The sequence below is a fragment of the Martes martes genome, assembly GCF_963455335.1.
Source record: "Martes martes genome assembly, chromosome: 8".
In the NCBI taxonomy this organism is placed as follows: domain Eukaryota; kingdom Metazoa; phylum Chordata; class Mammalia; order Carnivora; family Mustelidae; genus Martes; species Martes martes.
The window spans coordinates 119,669,614-119,694,268 of record NC_137895.1 but is presented as its reverse complement, the minus strand read 5'-3'; the positions used below and the strand labels follow the sequence as shown (position 1 = coordinate 119,694,268).

Below are 24,655 nucleotides of genomic sequence, written 5' to 3'. Positions count from 1 at the left end.
GGTTCAGAGTTACAAAGACTCAGTGTCGTGTATGTGCTGTCACGTGGTCGGGTCTTGCCTGTTGGGTGTGAAGGAGGATATGCCGGAGGCGGGCTGAGACCCACTGCAAGGAGAGCGAGCCTGATGCTGGCCCACCTTGTCTTGTTCTAGTGACTTCCAAAACATGATCCGCTGGGTGAGAAGTGCACGCCATGCTCCATGAAAAGGAGAGGCATAGGTATAACTAGCTTCTCTGATCCCACCCCAACACATGGGCAAGTAGGTACCACCTGAACGACGTGAGAAACTGGCAAGAAGTAAATGCTCAGTGAACGTCTGTCCAGCCAATGAACGGTTTGTGTCCTACCTGCCTTCACTTCCACACTGATGAAATGCAAGTTCAGCCAAAAGCACTCTGACCTCTTCATTAGCATCGTGGCCTCTTTACAGGCTTGTGACCAGCAATTGTTACTCTCCTTGAAACATTAAGAAGAATTACTTATATTATAGGTTCAAGGGGGAGAGCTTGGACTTCAAATTCTCAGAGCACAGGAAGTTAACATAAAGACGTTTGCCTTCCAGGCACCCGGAAATTTCACCTGAGGACATTTCCACTCAACGTGGCAGATACTTGCTGAGGATCTATTAAGTCCAAAAGAGGACAGGATGAGAAACAAGGATGAAAAAGGAATAATCTTATCGCAGGAAGCTGAAAGAAGCCCCAAACACGGTCCCTGGCTCATGGTAAGCATTCAATGGAGGGGTTGATATTTTTTATGTATTAGTGGGACACCTTTGATATTAAAGTGAATGCAGTAATGTTGGAAAAGAGGTACAAAGCCAATGTTCCGGGAAGATGCACCTGGATAACATTCAGCGGTCCTGGAGGGTCCGGGAGGGCTTTTCGGAGGAAGTGGCATTTAGGTGAAGCTGCAGAAAGGAGATTTTTTACAAGGAGGCATCCTGGTGGCACGGAGGACAAAGGGCCTCTTTTGGGATTTATAAGCAGTCTGTAGAGGCTCATGGACAGGATGCATGGCAGGTTCACAGTGAAAGCATGACACAGGCACTGGGCCCAGAGGAAGAGACCTGTGTTTGGATGGTAATCAAATGAGCAGAGTGAGGATAGGCTGAATGCTGGTGAGAGGAAGCCAGGGAGGAGTTAGGAAACTAAAGCAAATTTCGCTGTTCTTTGAGGATTTTAAGAGCCAGAGAATTACATTTCAGGGCAAAGGAAGCCCGGAAGAACTCTCTCTTTACCCTCATTGCTCTCATATACAAAAGTATTATCATGGTAGCGATGTAAAGTACTCTTCATAATCACACTTTAAAACAAAATGTTGAAAAAAAATTAAAAAAATAAAAGTGAAGTCTTCAAAGTGCACTATCATCAGCACGACTTGACTACTTTTCGACCTCTCAATATATGTTAGTTCTTGGTGAGCAAACATTAAATCAAAATATTTGCAATTAGAAAATTGACAGTAATTGAACTCTGTGCTCGTGAAGCCACGTGATGACCACAATTAGTACAACATCGTAGGAAGGTCTTCATAAAACTCCGACTGTATTGAAGCCCTAGCTTTCTATATTGCTGGTATCATTACCTTCAAGAGATTACAGAATATCAAAAGTATATCTACAATAATAATGCTGTTTATTTCTCTAAAGAGCGTCAGGCAGTGCACATACTTTAATTAAATCTCCTAATGTCCTTGCGAAGTTGGCAAGGGATCAGCCGAAGGTGAGTCATTGAAAAGTATCCAACTAAAAGACTGGACCAGAGGACCTACTTTTAGATGAAACCCACTTTTATTATTATTGTTCCCATTTCACCAATGAGGAAATGGAGTTGTTATTCAGAGAAGGAAGATGGGCTATCCTCCATTTTCACTAAAGGCAAAATACACTCCTGTAGTCTCTATAAGCATTTGCTGGGAAACCTTTAAAAATAGTACAAGAACCATGCCCTCTGAGGTCTCTCCTTTGAGAGCCAACCAACCCAAACATGCACCAAAGAGAATATGCATTGCCCCTTTCTTTCTCTCAAAAGAACACAAGACAAGGATCCCAATTTATCATGACGTATAATCTCTTAGCTTTAATGGACTGGTTGACCAGAAGTTCGGCTAAGTTCTTTCCATAGCTTCTTTCTCTATATCCCCAAGCTTCCCCAGGCAACACCAGAAAGAAGGGTGGACACTAGTCTTTAGGAGATAATACTGGGAGTAGAGCAGGTTGGGTTGAAGACACAGTACAAATTGCGGGGCTAGAAAATATTGAAAAGAGTAGAAAACAGAACAAGTCCTGACTCTTGGTTCTACCCTTAGGATAGTGGTAGATTCCAAAGTCAGAGGGTGAAAAACAAACATGCATGTGGCTATCATATAGGATCTTGTTTACAAACCAACTCCACTTCTAATAAAGGAGGTGAAAGGGCTCATACCACTTTACCAGACCATGACACCACTGTCTCAGTCTAACCACCTCCTGATGTCCCAGAAAATGCAGTCATGGCTCCCAGAAAAACAGAAATCCCAATTTGAAGAAAAAAAAAATTCATGAGATAGGTAAATGCTGTTGTTTTAGGCAATAATTTCCTATCACTGAAGTCTTAAAAACAAAGATATGAATAATGAAATCCTATGGCAATATTTGGTTGTAAGATGGTTATATGGATCCAGACTGTGCTTAAAATTGTTTGGTTTCTCATAAAAATGAAAAGGCAAAATCAAAAATTTTGATGAGAACTTGTGGACCGTCAAGTTGGGGGAAAATGTCTCTAAAAGACAGCCTTTTTTATTTTTATTTTTTTTTAAAGATTTATTTATTTATTTATTTGACAGAAAGAGATCACAAGTAGGCAGAGAGGCAGGCAGAGAGAGAGGAAGGGAAGCAGGTTCTCTGCCGATGAGAGCCCAATGAGCTCCCCTCCCAAGAGCCCGATTCGGGGCTCGATCCCGGGACCCTGAGATCATGACCTGAGCCGAAGGCAGAGGCTTAACTCACTGAGCCACCCAGGCACCCCAAAGACAGCCTTTTTTAATGAAACCAGGGAAGAAGGCAAGATGACAAATTTTGCCTAGTCCTAAAGAAGTGTGGCACCTGACACGGCAACCTCTTTTGTAGGAAAGACTAGTATTCGATGTACTAAAAATAAAACAACAAATGGCTTATTTCTACTCTGGAAAGCAGATTTACTACAATGGGATCAAGGGCAAATCTAATAACTTCATGGGTCATAGAGCAATAATCTCTCCTTCCCAATCTTTGAGATGGCAGAGAGGAAAATGCTCTAATGGAATTCTCTAGATAAAAAGCATCACCAAATTGGGAACATTCTCTATAGTCAAACAACACATTTTTAATTAACCAATGCCTAGTCACATATCTGTATTTACATATAAAGGACATGTAACTGCTTATGTAATTTCCCTATAAAAATAAGGTGCCCTAAAAGATTTAGAAAGGTTTGTCTACTGCTGTATTTTTAATTTGATTTTTATTTTATTTTTATTTTTAGAGAGAGAGTACATGTGCATGCACGAGCAGGGTGGTCGGGGTAGGGGCAGACGGAGAGAGAGAATCTTAAGCAGGCTTCACACCCATCAAGAAGCCCAACTAGGTGCTGGATCTCATGACCTTGAGATCATGACCTGAGCCGAAATCAAGATTCCCACACTTAACCCACTGACCTACCCAGGGACCCCAGCACTATATTTTAATTTGGCATCTCAATCATTACGCTCATCTGCTTCCTAAGAATTCACAGAAAGTACTATGAAGTGTGTAAACCTGGTGATTCACAGACCTGTACCCCTGGGGCTAATAATACATTATATGTTAATTAAAAAAAAAAGAATTCACAGAAAGCATGTCTTTTAAATATTGTCCCACATGAGTATTTATCTATGTATTTATTTACAATTATGCAAGCAAAGGTTTCCTTTTACTGCAGTTCTGATCTATTTTAACAACATTGCCAGTGTACCAAAGGACTATAATTTTAATCTCTTCTTTGGATAGACTTATATGTGTAGCTTTAATAATTTCAATCAATTCCCTAAATAAAAAAAGACGTTTTTAAGTCAAATTACAAATCTGCTAAAAATGTCAAATTATGAAATTTATCTAAATAAGGTATGGGGTTTTTTTGTTTTTGTTTACTTTAGTTTTGTTTTGTTTTGAAATAGACTTCATGCCCACCACCATGGAGCCCAACACTGGGCTTGAATTCACAACCCTTAGACTGAGACCTGAGCCAAGATCAACAGTCGGACACTTAACAGACTGAGCCATCAGGTGAGCCTAAATAAGATACAGTTTTGAATTTAGATTAATAGCTTTAAAGTAAAATAAATAACTTATTAAATATTATGTTTTTAATTAGTATATATAAATTTCAGTTAATATTAAATGCTATTTGACCTCAGAATTTTTTAGCAGAAAGAGATCACGGAGATCATTGAAATCAATGACTTCATTTTTAGGTGCGAACACTAATGCTTGTTCTTTTGAAGTCCAGACAGCCGGGACTAGAACCAGTCTCCCAGCTTGTCAGGGAAGCGTTTCTTTTCTTCAGCCATGCAGATATTTACTGTAAACATCACATTACATTATCCTGTGTCCATTAGTGTGGAAGTCCTATTCAGAGGTAACATCACTCATTGGCCTAAGGAAGAAGCTGCAATTATCTAGGACCAGAAAATCCTATTCCAACTCCACTGTTGATTCGATGTCATCAAGCAAGCCATTTAATTGCATAGCACTTTCCTCTTCCTAATTATAAAAATAAGGGCTCCAGTAATTTAGACTTCCCTACTTAAATTGGTTGTTGCAATAAGTAGTAATAAAAATAACTCTAAAGCATACAGCATATCTAAGTGCAAACAAAATACTTAATAGCAAAAACTCATCTGCACTATATTTAAACCAAGGAGTAATAACCACTTTTAGTCGTAATTAGGAGGGAGTATGTATTAGCTGTGGTGTGTCCTTATAACATCTGAACAAGTTAATGCAGGGGTATATCTAACAAGTTCAGTAGCTCCTAGTTTTTCATAATCCCTCTTTATGTTGACCTAAGCCAGATAGTAATTATTACTTGAGAATAAACGAGAAATCTTTGACTTCTGAAATGCACCACTTTCCTAGCAGAGAGAAGTGTTAACGAACTACCTATTTATAGTGTTGCTAACAGAATCAGAAAGTTTGACTACAGAATCATCCTGTAACTGATATATGCAGAGCATAAACTACCAAATACTATTCCCTAGCAGTAAAATAAAGTTTCCTGGGTGACACGTAAAATCATCCAGCCTGAGCTGACCTTTAAAAGACAAACAAAAACTTATCACCCAGATTCTCCTGGATTAAAAAACAGATCTTGCAACTGGGAGAGAAATAACAAATGAATAAGTAGCCTTGGAAAGTGTTGTAGAACACAAATTTTTGTAGAAGAAAATGTATCTACTTTGCAGAGAGAATAATCAGAAAGAAAATACCCAGAGATACTAATAACGGGTCATTTCTAGGGGATGGAATTTTAACACACTTTTTTTTTTCTTTTTCTCCTTTGTGTTTATCTGTTTAGAATGTAAATCAATTTTGTTGTCTTTTTTAAGAAGTTACTTTTTAAAAAGATTTTATTTATTTATTTATTTGATAGAGATCACAAGTAGGCAGAGCAGCAGGCAGAGAGAGAGGGGGAAGCAGGCTCCCCTCTGAGCAGAGAGCCCCATGCAGGGCTCAATCCCAGGACCCTGAGATCATGACCTGAGCTGAAGTCAGAGGCTTAACCCACTGAGCCACCCAGGCGCCCTAAGAAGTTACTTTTAATGGGAAGAAAAAATTGCTGGAGTCTCTTGTGTGGAGGCAGTGAGGGACTATTATGCCCACTTCAGGAATGAAACAGGACGGCTTGCCACGTAAAATGGTGGTCTTGCTAGAAAAGTGGCAGGATCCAAGGTCCTCGTGCACTGATAGTGGTTTTGTGTAATGACAGCCAGTACACACAGAGGAAGTCTGGGGAGGCCACTTTGTTGTGAGCTTCCCATACCCAGGAAGGACCAAAGGGCAGAGTTGGGAATGGTTTCTCGCCATCCTCAGCTCGTACCTGGCATGCATCCTTCGCCCACGATTTCCATTTCTGGATGGTAGGTCTCCGTCTTAAATTTAAACAAGCATTGCTTTCAGTGTTTAATTACAATTTAATGGAAATACTACTCGCATTCAAATTAGCTTTTAGTTTTCGCATCACGAGTGTGCATGCAAGTTATTGTGTCATTATAATCTCATGTTATAATGGCTTCATAATGCAAGTCCCTACAGGGTTGAATTAGTAGTTTCCTATGGTAATCGCCCATCACTATAATATCATAATCACATAAGCACAGTCCCCACATGCTTCCACTGCAATCATTTTGACATTGTAAGAGCATTTTAATAGTATTAGCATAGATTCTCCGGAGAAATCATCTCATTGTCACTGCATTACCATATAAGATTAATTGTGGTATGAAAGCTTAAAAAAACAAAAAAGATGACGCTCAGCAATAAAGCATTTCACGTTTCCAAAGGTCACTGCATTTTGCACTAAGGTTTGTGACACGACCCTTCTTTGAAGAGATGCCCTTCCACACCATGGACGTTTTTTTGTCTTGGTCTGCTTTTCTTTGTGTTTGTTTGCTTGGGACGCTTAACACTCATCGGTTAGGTCAGGCCCTCTCTGTGCCAGAAACAGAAACAGCCCTAGTCCTGTCCTCAAGGAGTTTACAATTTAATCAGGTTTGCAACAAGTTATACACAGCGTATAGGTCAGTGCAGGTCAGTACTTTCAAGTACTAAAAAAGTACTTGACAGTAACTGGCATTAAGCCGATGTAAGAGCAAACCACACAAGGGGTTCCTGAAAGGAAATGGCTGATAATGACAAAGGGTTAAACCTAGTAAACAGGAGTGTGTGGCAGAAACCGAGCTCAGCCCCGTCAGGGTTCACAAGAATCTGGCTGACGTCTTTGTCTTCACTGAGCCTGCGCAGTTGGAAGGCCACCTTAGTCACCCGTGGTGGACACGGACACAGCCCCAGCCCCAGCCCCAGCCCACGGAGCAAGCAGGAAGTGCAGGTTAGGGACAGGAGCGCGTCCCCTGCATGCGTCTCTCCTGATCTAAGTGGGAGCGCGGAAGCGGGACCTCGTTGTTCATGGCTAAGAGAGTAAGCAGAGCGCGGCTACCCAAGCAGCAGATCGAGGGCCAGAAAAAGGAAACGCCTGCGCGGAAAAGCACTGCCGGCCCCTAATACTCTCCCTGGGTCGAAGCCGCATGGAAAACGACTCTGTTGTGTCAGTGACAAATGGCACACGCTGCAGAGACTGGCAGGGTATTGTGTTCCCGTGAGGGGCCTCTAATCCTCTGGTGCTGTCTGGGGACCCCACAGGAGAACTGCAGAGAATCCTAACGCTCAAGGAGTCCTCTCTGCTCAGCGTCTGAGCGAGAACAACGTCACGGCCGGCCTTCCGCACCCTGAGCGGCCCAGGGCGGGCGCCCGATGAGTGCTTCGGCTGGACGGATGGACGGATGAGTAAATTACCAGGAACGCGCAGGCTTCAGAGCCGCCGTGGGTCCGACCGGGAATACGGGCGCTCCAACGGCATTAACAGCGGAGGAATTCACAACCGGCAGTGTCTCTCGTATTATTAAAGACCTGCTTGCCTTCTTGTTCGGGTAGATGACGGCGTTCCGAGGAGTGAGGGTTGCTCATTTCCCTTTTCTTGAGTTGTGTGGGCCTGGGAGATCTCAGAACAGCTCGGTGGCTCCCTTTCCGAAAACAAGTAATACTGCTTTTTTAATTGGAACACAATGAGGGTAAAGATTGCTTTCTAAGTGCTAAAACTACTTTTACCAACAAGCTCTGGAGCCATATAAACTTATTACATACACAAAATTAGCTGTCCTTCCTTTAGAGGCTATATTTAATTTCACGGGTAAAGTCTATGGCACCTGCGACCTTATTCTTCCTTGAGATCTTGCTTAGGCATCCTGTATAATTAAACTCTTCCTGCTCATTCATTCTTCACAGTGACATCTGCCACTATGAAGTCCTATCAAAACTGACTCTGATTGCCTTTGGTTACCAGCGTTTATCTGCTTTGTCATTAGACATACAGACGAAAAGTCAAGAATCAAAGATGGGATGTTTGAATCCAAAAATACTCCCCCTAAGAATACAATTTTATTTATTTGGCAAAATACATCTTGACACTGCTTAGAAAATGTCCTCATTTTCCTTTCATTCAAATGTGTTCAGGCAACAGAAAACAGTCCTGATAATGTTCAACGGGGTTAAGCTTGTATTTGATACAAACAATAGTCAGTAGCAATTTAGTATCTGGAGTGCCACCAAACATTAATGCTGAACTGCTGTGTTTCAAAAATGGAAGAACGCACACAGACGGGACAATAGAATTATCTTACGAACACACCACTATTTCCCCGATAGGGAGAAATGCTAGAACTTTGCCAAGAGCATAAAGGTTTCAAGAGGTTGATATGACCAAAGAGGGTCTTTGGGCAAACTTAGCACGTGAGCCTCAGTTTTCGCCCAGATAAAACAAAGGAGTTAAACAAGGTGACCTCCCAATTTCCTTTCGGGTACAAATTCCATGATTCTAGGCAAAAAGGCAGTAATGGACCTCTAACCGACCTCTGCAGTGTCTCCCCATGAGTTCACCCTGTTGAGACATTAGATAAGTGGGGATATTAAGGTATAGACAATCAGGCAGAACATTTCTATACAAGAAAGGAGAACTCTATTGATACTTTTCTAATTCGTTTTCTGAACCATTCTCGAACAAACTATATTATATTTTATATATTTTACATACATATATGCATGTATATTTATACTTTATATATAAATTATATATACATTTACATATATCTGTATTTTTACATATTATACTTTAGAGTATTTACTATAAACTTCAGATTATTACTAACAGATGAATTAAATAAAAATACTTCACAACGCAGATTAAGACTTTCTTATATCATTCTCTACACTGCTTACGACTAAAATAGAGGCTAGTATAAAATAATCCCAGCTTATTAGCCCTCAAAAAAATGATCCGGAGTGTCTAAGCAACTGAAAAGTCTTGGCTCTTTCCCAAAGAACAGCTACAATGATCCATTATGTATCTGGGCATATATGTGTACATTTTATTTATACACACACATATCCAGTATTCACACTGTCTAATTATCACAGTGCAAGTACAGAAACTATTCTGGAAATTGTTTTGTGCCAATGTTACAGCCAAGAATCATTTGATGTCTTAGTGGACAGTGAGATAAGGAAAAAAAAGTCAGTCATCTGCTTGTTTTTTTTTGTCAGTGTTTTCAGTAGGTGTGATATATATCCCTCGGGCAGTTTAAACCAATTTTAGGTGATACATGGGCATTTAGAATGTCTTAAACACATATTTGTTTATTTTAATGTGTTTTAGAATAAATGTTGCAAGCCTCTGATTTTACGCATATTATTGTTTAGAATAAGCTGAAGTAAAAAAGTGGGTTAGTTTCAAGAAAAATAGTAATTAGAGAAGGTAGTACCTGGGCATAGCAAACATGCTTTATTTAATATATATTTTTTAAGATTTTATGTATTTATTTGAGGAGAGAGAGCACGAGTGGTGTGGAAGGGCAGTGGGAGAGGAAGAAGCAGACTTCCCACTGAGCAGGGAGCCTAATGAAGGGCTCCATCCCGGGACGGGCTGAGCCACCCAGGTGCCCTGCAAACATGCTTTAAAAATGATAGGAGAATGAATCAAATTTGATAAATCTGAGAAACATTAATGTGTGATGAATTATTTCATTCTGATGACTATTATGCTGAGTTTGTGAAAATTAAAAGGCATTTAGCATCTCTACAATATCTTGTAACACCTTTATTTTCTCTGACCTATTCAAGAGCGATCTCCTGTTCTGGGGATAACATATTCCTAACTCATTAGAAATATAATCATGACTTCTAATTAGGCAGAGAAAGCTGTCATCCAATTTAACTCTCAGACTTTCTGCTGGTCTGATAATTGTTGACATCATTTTAAATGATGTTGATTTAAAGATATAAATATGACAGACGGTGTTGGGGCACCTGGGTGGCTCAGTCGGTTGGGTGTCTGCCTTCGGCTCGCGTCATGGTCCTGGGGTCCTGGGATCAAGCTCCACATTGGACTCTCTGCTCAGGAGAGCCTGCTTCTCCCTCTCCCTCTGCTGCTCTCTCTCAATTAAATAAATAAATATCTTTAACAAATACGATATGTGATATCAAGAATATAGATGAGATATTATGGTCAGACATGGTACAGCTATTGAGTAAGCCTTCCAATTTTCATAGAATAAAACTCTGAAGTTGAATAGATCATTCTTTGTATAGAAACAACATAGAGATAAAGAAACTTTCCTTTTTGCTAATGCTATAAAAATCATCACATTATGTAGGAATAATTAATGAAAATTTATTTTACTGAGGGATTCCTAACACAAAGATAAAAGTAAGTAAGTGAAAACGAGTTCACAAAAAAACTACACCATCCCTACATAATGCACTGTGCAAATTCCATATAAAAAACCTTTTACAATTCTGATCTTGTCTATCAAAAAGCAAAGAAATTTAGAAATTAATCCTTTCGACTTCACCATAGCAAGATTAAGTAGTAGCAAAGGTTCAGGAAGTGTTCCTAATGCTGGAAACTGTCTATGTTCTTTTATCTATTTTAAATCTAACAATTAAGTGAATAGAAATATTGTCTATTTATTCAATAGACAATATATAAACTATATAGAATCTTCACAAAGATCATTTTAAACCTGGATCTCTTAGCTTGAAATATTTTAGTCTTTCTACTGAAATACACTGATAAACAAAGAGTGAAAAAAGAATGCGTGGGAGGAATGGATTATGTCAAAAAAGGGGAAAGGGGGCACTGCAGAGCAGGTTGTAGGAAGACACCCCCCCCCCTTACCCTGGAACACTCACCAGATCAAATATGGCTGTAAGGTTAAAGCTCAGTAATGTCAGTGCTAAAACAGCAGATTCTTTACTTCTTATACCTTAAGCTGATCCAAAGTATTTATACAGGACAAAGAGGAACACCTTGAAGATGCATCTCGCTGAATGAGAATGGGGAGGGGCAAGTTCAAAGCAACCCAGAAGTCAAAGGAAATCAATGTCAGGTCTTTGACTTACGCAGCAACGTGAGTGAGACTCACGCCGGAGAGGCCCAGGACAGTCCCTAATCCTACCTGTGGAAGCTTCAGGAACTTGAACCAGCAACGGCAGTGACAGGATGGAGACAGGGCTTTGGAGTAACGGACCTCGAAGCAGAGATGTTTTCTTGCCTAGTGGTAACCTGGGAAAGACCCTTCCTGCAGTAGCAGAGGACTTTTTTTTTTTAATAGAAAGTACTAGACAGAAGGCATTCGCCAGGCGTGGTGCATTGATTGGAAGCCAGCGCCCTTTTCTTTGAATTCACGTGTGAAATGGACTTGTGCAACTGTAAATGGAAAGTGTCTGAAGTGAAAGACTCTACTTGGAGAAAATGCAGCTTGGGCAGCGGTTCTGTTCTATTAGCTAATCTATCCTATTCTATTCTATTCTGTTAGCTATTCTATTCTGTGACCGGTAGAAAGGCAGACTCATGAAGTGACAGACATGCCATTCGCCAAGGAGTGGTTAATAAAAACATGTCAAATAATCTGGGTCAAAACTAGCAAAGACACCCTTGGAGCCTTTCCTGGATAAGGGTGCTAACAATACTTTTCTATGGAGCGACTGGTAGTGAAAACCACACTCTACTTACACAGGTATTGTCTTACATATGCACACATACCTCACTATCCAAATGTGATTTCTCCCTAAAAACACGATAGGTACCAAATTTGTCATTGCAGGAGGTTATATATTATATTTATTTATTTTTAAAAATTATTTCATTTCAACTTTTTAATGTGGGCATTTTCTTTCTTTTTTTTTTTTTTAAAGATTATTTATTTATTAGATAGACAGAGATCACAAGTAGGCAGGGAGGCAGGCAGAGAGAGGAAGGGAAGCAGGCTCCCCGCTGAGCGGAGAGCCAGATGCAGGGCTCCATCCCAGGACCCTGGGATCATGACCTGAGCTGAAGGCAGAGGCTTTAACCCACTGAGCCACCCAGGCGCCCCTAATGTGGGCATTTTCAAAAGCTTGCCTATGTGGGGAGAATAGTATAAGGAGCCTGCAGGTATCTAGCACCCAGCTTCAACGATAGATTCCAATAAAAACAGTTTTTAAGGGGAAAATGAATGTTTCACAGCTCATTCAAAACCACCAACCAGTTATTCCAAATATTACTAAAATACTCTTATAGACCCATATAGTAACAATCTTCTAAGGATTTCTGGCAATTAATGAGCTGCAAAAGACATTTTTTTTAATTAAAAAAAGTTATTATTCTATTCTGAAGGCAGACAGTAAAGCTTTCCAGAAACAACTATAGGACCCGTGGTAGATGTAGAGAGGGGACAGTCAAACTGAGGTATTGGAGGCTTTCAGAGTCCCAATACTTTTTCAAATGTAAGAGCTTTTCTAGCTTCTTATGTTCATCACCTCTCTTAGACATTTTCAGTTGATGACATGAAGGCAACACAAGATGTTGACCTCTAAGGGGGATATCTGAACTATAGGATCACAGTGTCTTCCACATCCTGTTGCCCTTTTTGATGACACAAGTATGTGGACTAATATTCACAAGTTTGGATTGAAAGAGGAAATTCTGAGGAAAAAATATTGGCGAGTTATAAGAAATAGACGGATGGTGGTAGTTCAGATGGCAAGGTATACTTAATTATGTACATTTTATAGTTAACCACTTAATAAAGTACATAGGATTCAGGTAATCATGTTGCTACAATTTTTATCTAATTACTTCACTGTTTTAAGTCACAAGCATAAAACTCTCCTCCAAGTAATGCTAAGAAGTTCCCAAGCTGAGTAGACCCTCCAAAGTAGTCATCACTTGGTGGCTCACATTTGATAATCAATGAAAGTGACTCCAAAAATGGTAGTTTCCACAGACCATTATTGTTACAGTTGAGTAGTATGGACTGCATTGTGTTCCCCCTACCTCATAAGTTGGAGTTTTAACCTCCAGTACCTCAGCATATAACTGTATACAGACATATGGTCTTTAAAGAGCTAATTACAGGGGCGCCTGGGTGGCCCGGTGGGTTAAGCCTCTGCCTTCGGCTCAGGTCATGGTCTCAGGGTCCTGGGATTGAGCCCCATGTCGGACTCTGCTCAGTGGAGAACGTGCTTCCCCTCTCTCTCTCTGCCTGCCTCTCTGCCTATTTGTGATCTCTCTCTCTCTGTCAAATAAATAAAATCTTTAAAAAAAAAAAAAGAGCTAATTACATTAAAATGGGGTTTGGGCAGTGGGTCCTAATTCAATATGACTATTTTATGTTGTTATGAACAGAGATTAGGACACAGACAACACAGAGGGAAGACCATGGGAGGACACACAGAGGAGGCAGCCACTGGCAAGCCAAGAGAGGCCTCATAAGAGACCAAATATACCAACGCCATGACGTTGGTCTTTCAGCTTCCAGAAGTGTTAGAAAATAAATGCGTGTTGTCTAAGTCACCCCGCTGGTGATACTGTGTTATGGCCGTCCTAGCAAACCAATACCATCATTGATGGAGGTCACCTAAGCCAAGCTACAGAGGTGGCCTTTAATTATACCTGGAGGATCTGGGTCTACAGAGTGGGTAGAAACTTTGTTGAAAGGGCTGAGGGCACCTGGATGGCTCAGTGGGTTAAGCCTCTGCCTTCGGCTCAGGTCATGATCTCAGGGTCCTGGGATCAAGCCCCCCATCGGGCTCTCTGCTCAGTGGGGAGCCTGCTTCCCCCCCTCTCTCTGCCTGCCTCTCTGCCTACTTGTGATCTCTGTCCGTCAAACAAAAATAAATAAAATCTTAAAAAAAAAAAAAAAAAAGGACTGGCCAGGCCCGTATGATTCAGTCTGATGCTTCATGACAAATTTTGATGCCAGTCAGGTGTATGGACGCAGAGTTATTTATTTCAGCCTTTTGTTAGGGTATCATAGGTAGCTTTCGGAAGAGTTAAGCAGGTATAACACACGGATGATGGAGCAGATGTATCATGTGAAATACCCCTGAGCTGGGGGCTGGGCTTTACATTTCCTCCAACCTTAGGGAGCAAGACTAATAACATTGAACTTTTCAGATACATAACGAATATAACAGACAAGACATGTAGAAATGTGACAGTATAAACACGGTAACTTGAGGAGTTTATGAAAATATTCTAACTATTTTAAAAATCAGGGGATACCTGGGTGGCTCAGTCGGTTAAGCGTCTGACTTTTGATTTTGGCTCGGGTCATGATCTCAGGGTTGTGAGCTTCAGTCCTGCATCTGGCCCCATGCCAGGCGTGGAGCTTGCTTAAGATTCTCTCTCTCCGTCTCCTGCTGCCCCTCCCCCCAGGCTCTCTTTCCTCTTTCAAAAAAAAAAAAATCCAAAAATCAGTATATATACAATTTTGAAAATAGTAAGCAATATCAAGAAATCACATTGTCACTACACAGTAATACTAAGGAGTTTTTGGTTGCAGTGGACTTGGAATTACACAAAGGAGCATTAAATTGACAACAATATTTACCAATATTCTCTTCTAAGTGCTTTTCAAACACTAAATAATTACCCAATTAAGCCACTGCAAGATAAGCTGTTATTACTCTGGATTTAGTGAAAAGGACTAATAATTACTATTTTAACAGTTTCTGTGAAGAAAGACTCAATGTTTACTGAACACAACTGTGAGAACACCCCATCCGTTTAGCAAGTAGGGAACAGAAAAAAAACAAAAGGTTGATTAGTTAAGTGAATTCAGGGAAAGACAGAGTTGATTAAGAACTAAGAGCCACGACCTGTGAAAACAGAGAACTTAATATGCAAAGCGGTGACCAAAATTGGCAGAAGGCTATTTATGAATCCTGCCAATATTCAATGTTGCAGACTGACAATGGAGAATCTGTGGTCATGCCCTCAGCAACATAATTCATCACGCTAGTGCTTGGGGCAGTCATGTCCAAGCAATTTATCATCATCATATCACTCGTCTGAGTAAGAGAGGGGGAGAACTTTGATTGTTAACCTCTAGGGAGAATGGATTTATAGCCAACATCCCTAAGAATACAGCATGGCTGTGCCCGAAGCAGAATGTTCCCTGCTTCGCTTCTCTTTGACTCAGAGTAGAAGTGTGAACACATTGCCTCCAGGATACTGAGAGCAAAACCTAGGTCTGATGCCCTTAGCTCAAAAATAAGATAGCCAGGAAACCATATTTAAAATTCTTGAAGCTGCGTTAAAAAAAGGCTTATGGATGATGCATTTCAAATGTCCTTTGGTAACAAGATCATTTCTGAGATGCATCCATGGATAATCATATTTGGGAAGAATCATCTCTTTTTTTTTTTTTTTTAAGATTTTATTTATTTATTTGAGAGAGAGAGGACAAAGGAGAACGCATAAGCAGGGGGAGGGGCAGAAGGAGAGGGAGAAACAGACTCCCCGCTGAGCAGGGAGGCCAATGTGGGGCTCAATCCCAGGACCCCGGGATCATGACCTGAGCCAAATTACCTGACTGAGCTGCCCAGGTGTCCCCACATTGAGCCTTTCTGTATTTTACACTTTAACAACTGCTACCCTTACAGGGTGTAATGAAATGCCTAACTACCATTTTGCCCCTGTGATTAAAATCATGAAGCTGATTATTGTGGAAACAAGTAGGCCTGTCTCCCTAACAGTAGGGGCAGCGTTAGGCACAACAGCGAGCCTTCTACAGCACCTTCCCTCCCAGGCTTCCATGGTATCTGTTAGACTGGAAATCAGTAATCCCTGGATGCATGTGGCTCAGCTCTTTCCCAAATCCATTAGTCAGGATAAGCTAGTTTCTGCTGCAGTAACAAACAAATCCCCAAATCTTGGGGCCTAAACATAAGAAAAGCTTAGATCATGTTCTCGCTACATGTCTAACACAGGTCGACAGGGGGCGCTGCTCTGTGTCCTCCTGTCACATCCAAGCTGACCCAACAGCCACTATCTGGAAAATTGGTGGTCACTGTGGCAGAGGGAAAGAGAGTGTGACAGACCTCTCACTGGCTCTTAAAGCATCTACCTGGAAGTGACACGTCACTCCACTTACATCTCATTGGCCAAAGCAAGGTACATGGCCATACCCCCCTGGAAGGGGACGGAGAGACTCCCACGCAAAGCATATGGACTCAGGCAGATACTGCTTTCATGAACGGGCACTCAGAACCACAGAGCCGGTTTAGGCCAGATGGCCAGGTGGGAGCAGGTATTTTATTTTTCTCCTTTTTTTTTTTTTTTAAAGTGAGGGAGGATGTCTATGAATGAGAAGCTTTTTTTAAAAAATGAAGGTCTTTTTAGAAAAACTTGGGACTACTGAAAATACACCCTAAAGAACATTTGGTGTGTAAAAAATATATTCAACCATCTTAGGTCCTCCTATTAACAGTGAAGTTCATAGGGCTACTGAGCAGGACATAATCAGGAATTAATTTTCCCATTGTTACTGGATGGCTCACTGGGCTATTTAAGGAGAAAGAGTCCTCATATGGTAAATGCTATAAAGCATATGGAAGGAAGGATGGGCGTTTTCCAAGGTCAGTAGTTCTTCCTATGTTATTCAGTTCATTATTTTGTCTTCAGATTTAATTCTGAAAGTATCCCCTAAAATCCTTACATGGGGCTCTCTACCAACTATAATCCCGCACTGAGAGGGCACTGAGGATGCAGACATACATTTCTCGAGACTCTAAATGTTCCAACCTATATATGTGTTCTCCTTTTCTCTGCTTTTATCTGGGTCAAAATTTAACTACTCACACTGCAAACTATACTAAATTGCATTTTTTCCGAAATTCTTTTCACTTCAGCCATAGTCAAGCTATCTTCTGCCCCTACATGGGGAAGGGGAAAGTTGTCCAGTGAAACCTGTCCTTCAGTGTAGTCACCCCCAAACACACACTGTGCTGGTTCTCTTCCCACCTCACTTGCCATCCTCCTTTGCTGGCTCCTCCTCCACTGACCTCTAAGCACTGGGGTCCTGGGTACTGGGTCCAGGTTCCTCCTCCCTTCTCTACCTCTATTCTCTCCCCAGCTCCTATTGTACACTTCCAACAGCTTCATATATCATGATTAATGACTCCCCAATAATTATCTGTAGCCCAGATCTCTCCTGTCAGCTGCGGTATAATATACCTACCAGCCTATATGACATTTCCCCTTGGACATCACATAGACCTTGTGGTAAGGTAGATGGTAAAATGGCACCCAACAACTCCATCCTTCCTGGCATTCACACCCCTGTGTTGTTCCCCAACACACACACACACACACACACAAACACACACACACATATTGCTGGTATGTGTAATTACACACACCAGGGCTGGTCTGTGCAATTAACAGCAAACAACAGAAGTAACAGTATGCTACTTCTGAGATCAGGTTTTTTGTTTGTTTGTTTGTTTGTTTGTTTGTTTTTTAAAGACTGACTTCTATCTTGGGTTCTCCTTCCCTCTTGGAACATTTGCCCTGGGGGAAGCCACATCATGAGTAGCCCTATGGAGAGGTCCATATGGTAAGAACTAGCCTCCAGCCAACAGCCACCCAAAATCTGTCAACAGCCATGTGAAGAAGCTAAGAAGCAGAACTTATGGCTCCAGTCAAGCCTTGAGATGAACACAGCCCCGGCTGATGGATTGACTGTAACATTATGAGAGACTCCGAGCCAGAACAAACCCAACTATCCCATGCCCAAATTTCAGACCCACAGAAACTGATAACAAAGGGCTGTTGTTTTAATCAGCTAAATTTTAGGGCATTTTTAAAAATATAGCAATAGGTAACTAATCTACACATCACAGAGTTAATACACCCCAAATGGAACTTTCCATCTCCCCTACCCCAATTCCCAATTTGTTCTTTCCCTAGCCTTCCTCTTCTTAATTAACATCTACATCTGCCCAGCTTCTGAGCCAGCATCTTGAGAATCACCCTTGGCTTCTCCTTCCCTTTCACCACCACCTGCCATTCATCAGTAAGTTCTATAGAATCAAAATCCAAAGCATTTATCAAATCCATACCTACAATGAAATGGATTAAGAGCCCACTTGGCATGAGGTTCAACATCAGGTGCTGGAAAGAGCAGTAAATAAAACATGCCAACCCCACCCTCACATAGTTGACATTCTTCTAGGAAGGAGTAAAGAATTCATTAACAAATGTCATAGTATGTCATATGGGAATAAGTTGTATGCAGGAAAACTAAAGAAAGGGAGGGATGGAAATGCACGGGGTTTGAGGGGTGCTAGAATATTATTTTAAATATGGTTGTTAGGAAGGCCCTGCTGGTAAAGTGGCAGTTAAAGATTCCACGTTCTCTAGCTTTACTGCCACTACCCCAGCCTGAGCTACCCCCATCCTTCATTTGGGCTACATCATAGCCACCTCCGTGGGGCTTCCCTGCCCACAACCCTTCAATGGCTTCCCACTGCTGTTAGATGAAAATCTAGAGAGCTTACCAGGCTGCACAATGCCCTGCAGGACGTGGTACCACCCTGTCTTTCCAACTTCATCTTGAACCAATCGCCCCAGCTCCAGTCTCAAAGATGTTTTGCAATTTCTAGAACATGCCAAGATCTTTCAGGGCTCCTTTGCCTGAGCAGGTCCCACTGAAAGTAATAAACATCGCTAGGTCCTTCTCATCCTTCTAAATTAGAAGGTCTTGGTGAGGACTCCTTTTCACAAACACATGCAAAGTGTCCCCCCACCCCACCCCCGACCCCACCAGCTCCATTTTCCTTTATCACAGTCCTCTGTTTACAATTTGTTATCTGTTGGTTAATTAACTTGTTTGTTGATTTTTTCTTTGTTTCCTGAAGTTTCTCTGCCTCCAAACCGAATATAGACTCCTGGAGGCTAGAAACCTCATGTGTCCTATTCCTCATTGGAGTAGCCCTACCGCATGTCCAGCTATACAACGGGCATTTACTGAATTGGATTAAACCAACCTTTCCTGGCCACCCTGTAATTTCGACACCAAGTGTGACCAAAAATATCATTAAACGGTAAAAGCAGAATCTTGTTTTCACAAATCTATAGGTTTTTCGATCTAGTAGAGACCTAGAGATCAATTACTTTTATGTGCCAGAAAAGATAAGGAACTTGTACAAAGTCACAGACCTGAATCAGAAATAGAATTAGGTTCCACTCATGGGTCCTCAGAGTTCTTTAAGCCAGCCACCTGGCTTCCTGCCCCCCTCTACCAGAGTACCTTTAGCTCCTGTTAGACAGGGGCAGACTCGTGAAGAACACAGGTACAGTGTGGCTAAGTGGTAAGAGCACAGGTTTTGGAATTGGAAAGACATGGATTTTTTTCTAAACTTTGCAGCAGTGTGGCTTACCCTTCTGTGCCTTACCTTCCTCCGCTGTAACAGGAGAACACTGACATAGAGCAATGTTAGGTGCACAGAGCTAAAAGAAGACCCCTGGTGATTCGCTTTTACTAACTGATTATTTATATATATATATATATATATAAATATATATATATATTCCTATTATGACTCTAAGATCAAGGAATGAAAATAAAATGCATTTTGCTATTTTATGCCCCAAATCTATATTACAGATATTTTAGTAACTTTCATAATAAGACAACATCTAGCCTCCACAAATGAAAAACATAATTTCATAAAGCAGCACTCTGTGAATTTTGTGTTCGAATTATCCTTTTTAAAATTAAGTTGCTCTCTTGCTATCAAGTGCAAGTTGTCTGATCTCTCTTTGCAGTGCGCACGGAGATTTCTTTTTAAAGGGGATGAGTTATTTCTGGAATCACATCGCGTCTTTAGGATAACTGCTGTACACCCCTGCTGTCTATGCAAAGTAAAACGTAACGGGCTAAGTCGGTGTCATAAGTCTTAGGGCTCTTTTCTCCCTGACGTTCATTCTATTTGACAATGAAAGCGATGATCCTTTAGGAGAGGAGTAAATGTTTGTCAGTTTCCTCCGCCGTGGCGGTGATTTAAGGACGAATGGACACGTTTTTATATAAGGCAGAAGCTCTCTGTAAATGTGTCCTCCACGGAGGTGTCACCGCACCTGAGGCGTCTTGGCAAATATCACAACACTGCGGCTGTAAATACCACGCTCTTACCCAAAAGGCAGGCGCACTTCAGTGTGTTTGGAGTATCTTTAGGATAGAAGAACCAGGAGACGGTAAAACAAAAGGCAAGGCCAAGGCCCAAGGCTTAGAGGTGTGACTTCAAAGCTCATTAAAGGAGAACGGATATGGAAGAGAAGCCCCCAGCCCAGCGCAGCTGCCAGACGACAGCTCGAAGCATTTCTGTCGAACAACGCTGAGCTCGCGCCACGCGGGGCCCTCGGGCCTTGCCCCGCGCCGCACTCTCGGCCTCAGGTTTCAAGCCAGGCTTCGCTGGACTTTTAGACTCTGGGGCTACCAGCTGCTTCTAAGCCCAGGCCAGCCTCCTGGGCTTGGTGCAGGCTCGCGATCCCCGTCTTTGCAGCTTCCCCGGCGCATCTGGGGAAACGCAGCAGCTTGCCAAAGCGCGGGCTGCTTTAAACCTCCCTTCCCCAGGGGGACCTCCGCGGGGGCTCCCCGCAGGGATTAACGCGAAAGGCTCGGCCGCTAGGCCGGCCGCGGCCGCAGCGGCTCCCCGCGGACCTCACCCTTCCTACCCTGCCCACAGCTGCCGCGCCCGCTCCGGCTCCCGCGCACCTTCCCTCCGCTCGCTGCGCTCCGCCTTCTCCCCCGGGACCCTCAGCAGGGCGAGCTTGCGGGGACTTCAACCTCTCCCCCACTCCGACTCCCACTCCACCCTCGGGCCTCGTCTATTCCCCGCCCCGGGGTCGCTGGGCCGAGTTTTGCAGGATCCGGTCACGCCCTGCGGCCCCAGCTACGCCCCATCTGGCCCTACGCCACGCCCAGCGGGGGGGCCAGGAGGTGTGCCAGGACCCGCCCAGCGCGCCTCCAGGCCAAGTCCGCGATCAGTCTGGCGGGTGGCCTGCCCTAACCTTGGAACGGCCAAAGTGCTCGAAGCTGCAGGCTCCGTTCAGCGGCTGGGTTGGGAGCCCACTTTCTCTGCGTAAGAGTCTGTTGTAGGTACCTCCCACATGTCCTAGCAGGAAAAGGACTAGGAGCTAGATCCCCCAAGGGGAAAAAAAGCGGCTGCATTTTCCTTAAAAGTCCTTAAGAGTCGCAGGTCTTATAGAAAAGACTGCTTTAGTAGAGATTTCAGTTTTCTCCAAGGATTGCTAATCAGAGGGACGCATTGGTTATTTGGTATCTCGGACAGGATTTGGATCATCATTTGAATACAAAGCAACTTTGGGTTTATTTCTCCACTGTTTCACGTCCCTGGGCCTGAGGTTTCTCATCTTTACAGAGTTTTTACCGAATAGTAGCACATGAACTGGCCTTAATCCCTCCTATGGCAGCTGGCTTAGTGAAAGTGAGGGCATCTGTCCCCCCAAAGAGTGCTAGGAACAGTTGTCGTGACACAGAGTAATTCCTTTAAGTATTACACTGTATTCAATTCATTTGATCCTGAATTCTGGGAAAAAGCGGATGAGGACTAAAATGGGAAGATTCTACAAGTGTCGTGTGAAAGGAAGGTAAACAACTAATAATAATGATAATGATAATAATTAATAATAATAATCTTGGATAGTGTTTCCTGAAGCCAATTCTGCTACTCTAGGTGATGCGTATATGTTATCTTAATTAATTTTTAGAACAGCCTATATGTGGTAAGATCATTTTCTCCTCCAGTTACAGATTGGAAAACAGATCCCAAGAGAGAAGTACCTTGTGCCCAGCCAGGGTTAGAACCTACTTTGGTCGATGTCGGTACACCACACCTTCTTAGCTGAGAGCAGGGCAGTGTCCTAGGAGGCTAGTTAATCGATATATTTAAGTCAGAAAAAGAAAAGAAAAGGAAATGAAGTTGCCTGTGTGTTCATTTTTTAAGGAAGGTAAAGCTGTAAGAAGCCGCTTGGTAAAGGTGAGGCAGGGAGACAGAACTGAAGGAGAACAGTGGTCCTTAAGGATGGCGGCTGCTCTAATCCTAGGAATAGGGAATGGGATAAAAATAGGGCCCAAGAGTGGGAGGCACAAGAGTAAATGGAGAGGCTAAGAACTCTGGAGGGATGGGGCGCCTGGGTGGCTCAGTGGGTTGAGCCGCTGCCTTAGGCTCAGGTCATGATCTCAGGGTCTTGGGATCAAGCCCCGCATGGGGCTCTCTGCTCAGCAGGGAGCCTGCTTCCCTCTTTCTCTCTCTGCCTGCCTCTCTGCCTACTTGTGATCTCTGTCAAATAAATAAATAAAATCTTAAAAAAAAAAAAAAGAACTCTGGAGGGATAAGTATTGAGAGAGCTGGATATCACTAGGAATGAATGACTGGGGCTCATACGGAGATTATATAATGCATAGATGGATCGACAGAAGCTTCTAGAGTGATTTCAGTGCTGGCTAATACTTTGTTCATGCTGCAACCATGAAGCCTTATAAATGTGTACCTGACCATGGCTGTTGAGGAAAGACCTAAAAGTCCCTTACTTATAATGCTATGTATCTTGCTAGTCCGTGCAGCCAGATGTGACGTTATACGCAAGATCCATGTTTAAAAACGATGTCGGCTTTTCTTTCTGGAAGCTACTGAAGTCTCCACTGCTTCTGTTGCATCCATCGGTGCAAGATCTGTGAGAGATTTCACAGGCAGGCTCTTCCTTTCGGTGGCTTTACTTCTTAAAACATAGTGTTAAAGGGGCGCCTGGGTGGCTCAGTGGGTTAAGCCTCTGCCTTCGGCTCAGGTCATGATCCCAGGGTCCTGGGATGGAGGCCCGCATCGGGCTCTCTGCTGGGCGGGGAGCCTGCTTCCTCCTCTCTCTCTCTGCCTGTCTCTCTGCCTACTTGTGATCTCTGTCAAATAAATAAATAAAATATTAAAAAAAAATCATAGTGTTAAAGGGAAACTAGTCCAGATTTTATTTCTCTTTGAAAGAAACACCTTCAGAGAAACTTCAGATTAATACTGTAGGTGTCTATCATGAACACATGTGCTCAAAGGGAGAGAAATCCATGCAAGTCCAGTGTGCCACAGTGAAAAATGTTGGTGGCATATAGTATTGGTGGCAGGGAGTATATACTGTGTAATTCCATTTCCCATCATAAGTGATTTAAGCACTATTGTTGGTTAAGCACCAAATACTCTCCTATGGAAAAAAGGAATTAAAATAAGCGTTCTTCACTGCTGGCCCCCAATACCCGCTAGCCCTGGGGATATGCAGACAAGAATGGATAAAAGGGGTCTCTTAGGATGTTCTGCCATCAAAAATGATAATCTGGTATCAAACCTCACGCCCAACTTCATTTTTAAGTCTTTCGTCCTGGAAAAGCCGAACTTGGAGATATTTTTTGAAACCTTGAATATCAATGTACTGCCATATGCCTATGATGAAATAGCCAAGTTAGAAATCATATTATTAAGGAACCAAAGGTTTCCAAATCAATCTCTCAGAGAAGGATTTAGTTCAAATGTGCTCTCATTTCCGCAGTACCTGCTTTTCATTTTTATAGTATCTTTGAATTTTGACAGTACTTGTACTCAGAAACCCGAAATTGGCAGAGAGAATGAAATCAAAACCAAACATCCAAAACCCCTCGCTGTTTGGATGAAACTTCTGGAAAGCACTCAGGTCTTCATTACTCTAGTTAGTTGTTTTAAATATTTACACAAAAATAGTCTATAGGAAAGAAAAAATATGAAGAGGTCAAAATATGAAGTAATCCAGATAATTATCAGACGAGCCTCGGATACAAAGCACAGCTGACAATATCAGTTCATAAATGGTGTGGCTGTCAGATTTTAATTGTTAATTGGAAGTTAAAACTGACACCGCTGCAGAGATTTTCTCGGTTTAATTTATAGTTGTAGTATGATAAACTAGTCCCATCATTTCCACAAGATCTATTAGAGACTAGTGTCACAAGAGGGCCAGGACGGAGCTCTCAACACACGTTTTCTGATCAAATTCCTCTTTTTTATACCTCCCAGAGAATACAACTAATTACTCAGTATATTTTATTACTTCACCTAGAGGCAAAAGAAAAATGAAATTAAAACTTTTCTAGTTCTTACCCAGCTAAATTGAAAACACATAATCTCCCAATTCAGGTAACTTTTTAATGGGGACTGTACCTTTACAAATGAGTCATTTACAACTTTTTGTTGAAGCCAATTACAGGTTTGTCTCCAGCGTTGTTATGACTCTAACAGCCACTGTGGAAAACAGAGCAGTTCCTCAAAAACTTAAACACAGAATTACCAAAGGATCCAGCAACTCCCCTTCTGGGTATTTAGCTAAAGAAGGTGAAAGCGGGACTTGAGGAGATATTTGTACACCAGTGTTCCTAACAGCATTATTCACAATAGTCAAAAGGTGGCAACAATCCAAGGGCCCATTGATGGATGAATGGCTAAACAAAATGTAGTAGACACATAC

At 42.1% G+C, this 24,655-nt stretch overlaps 1 protein-coding gene across 2 annotated transcripts in view; it reads right to left on the bottom strand.

Moving 5' to 3' along the window:
• PTER (phosphotriesterase related) overlaps positions 1–20,981 on the bottom strand; it is a 68,023-nt gene extending 47,042 nt beyond the window's left edge. Inside the window, exon 1 of one of the 2 annotated variants that reach the window (XM_080811908.1) lies at positions 20,871–20,981. The gene's annotated coding sequence lies outside the window, so the exon portion shown is untranslated. Of the gene's footprint in view, positions 1–20,830 lie in introns of both variants that reach the window. The other variant, XM_080811909.1, reaches the window with a different exon arrangement.
• Between the last annotated feature and the right edge of the window lie 3,674 nt (positions 20,982–24,655).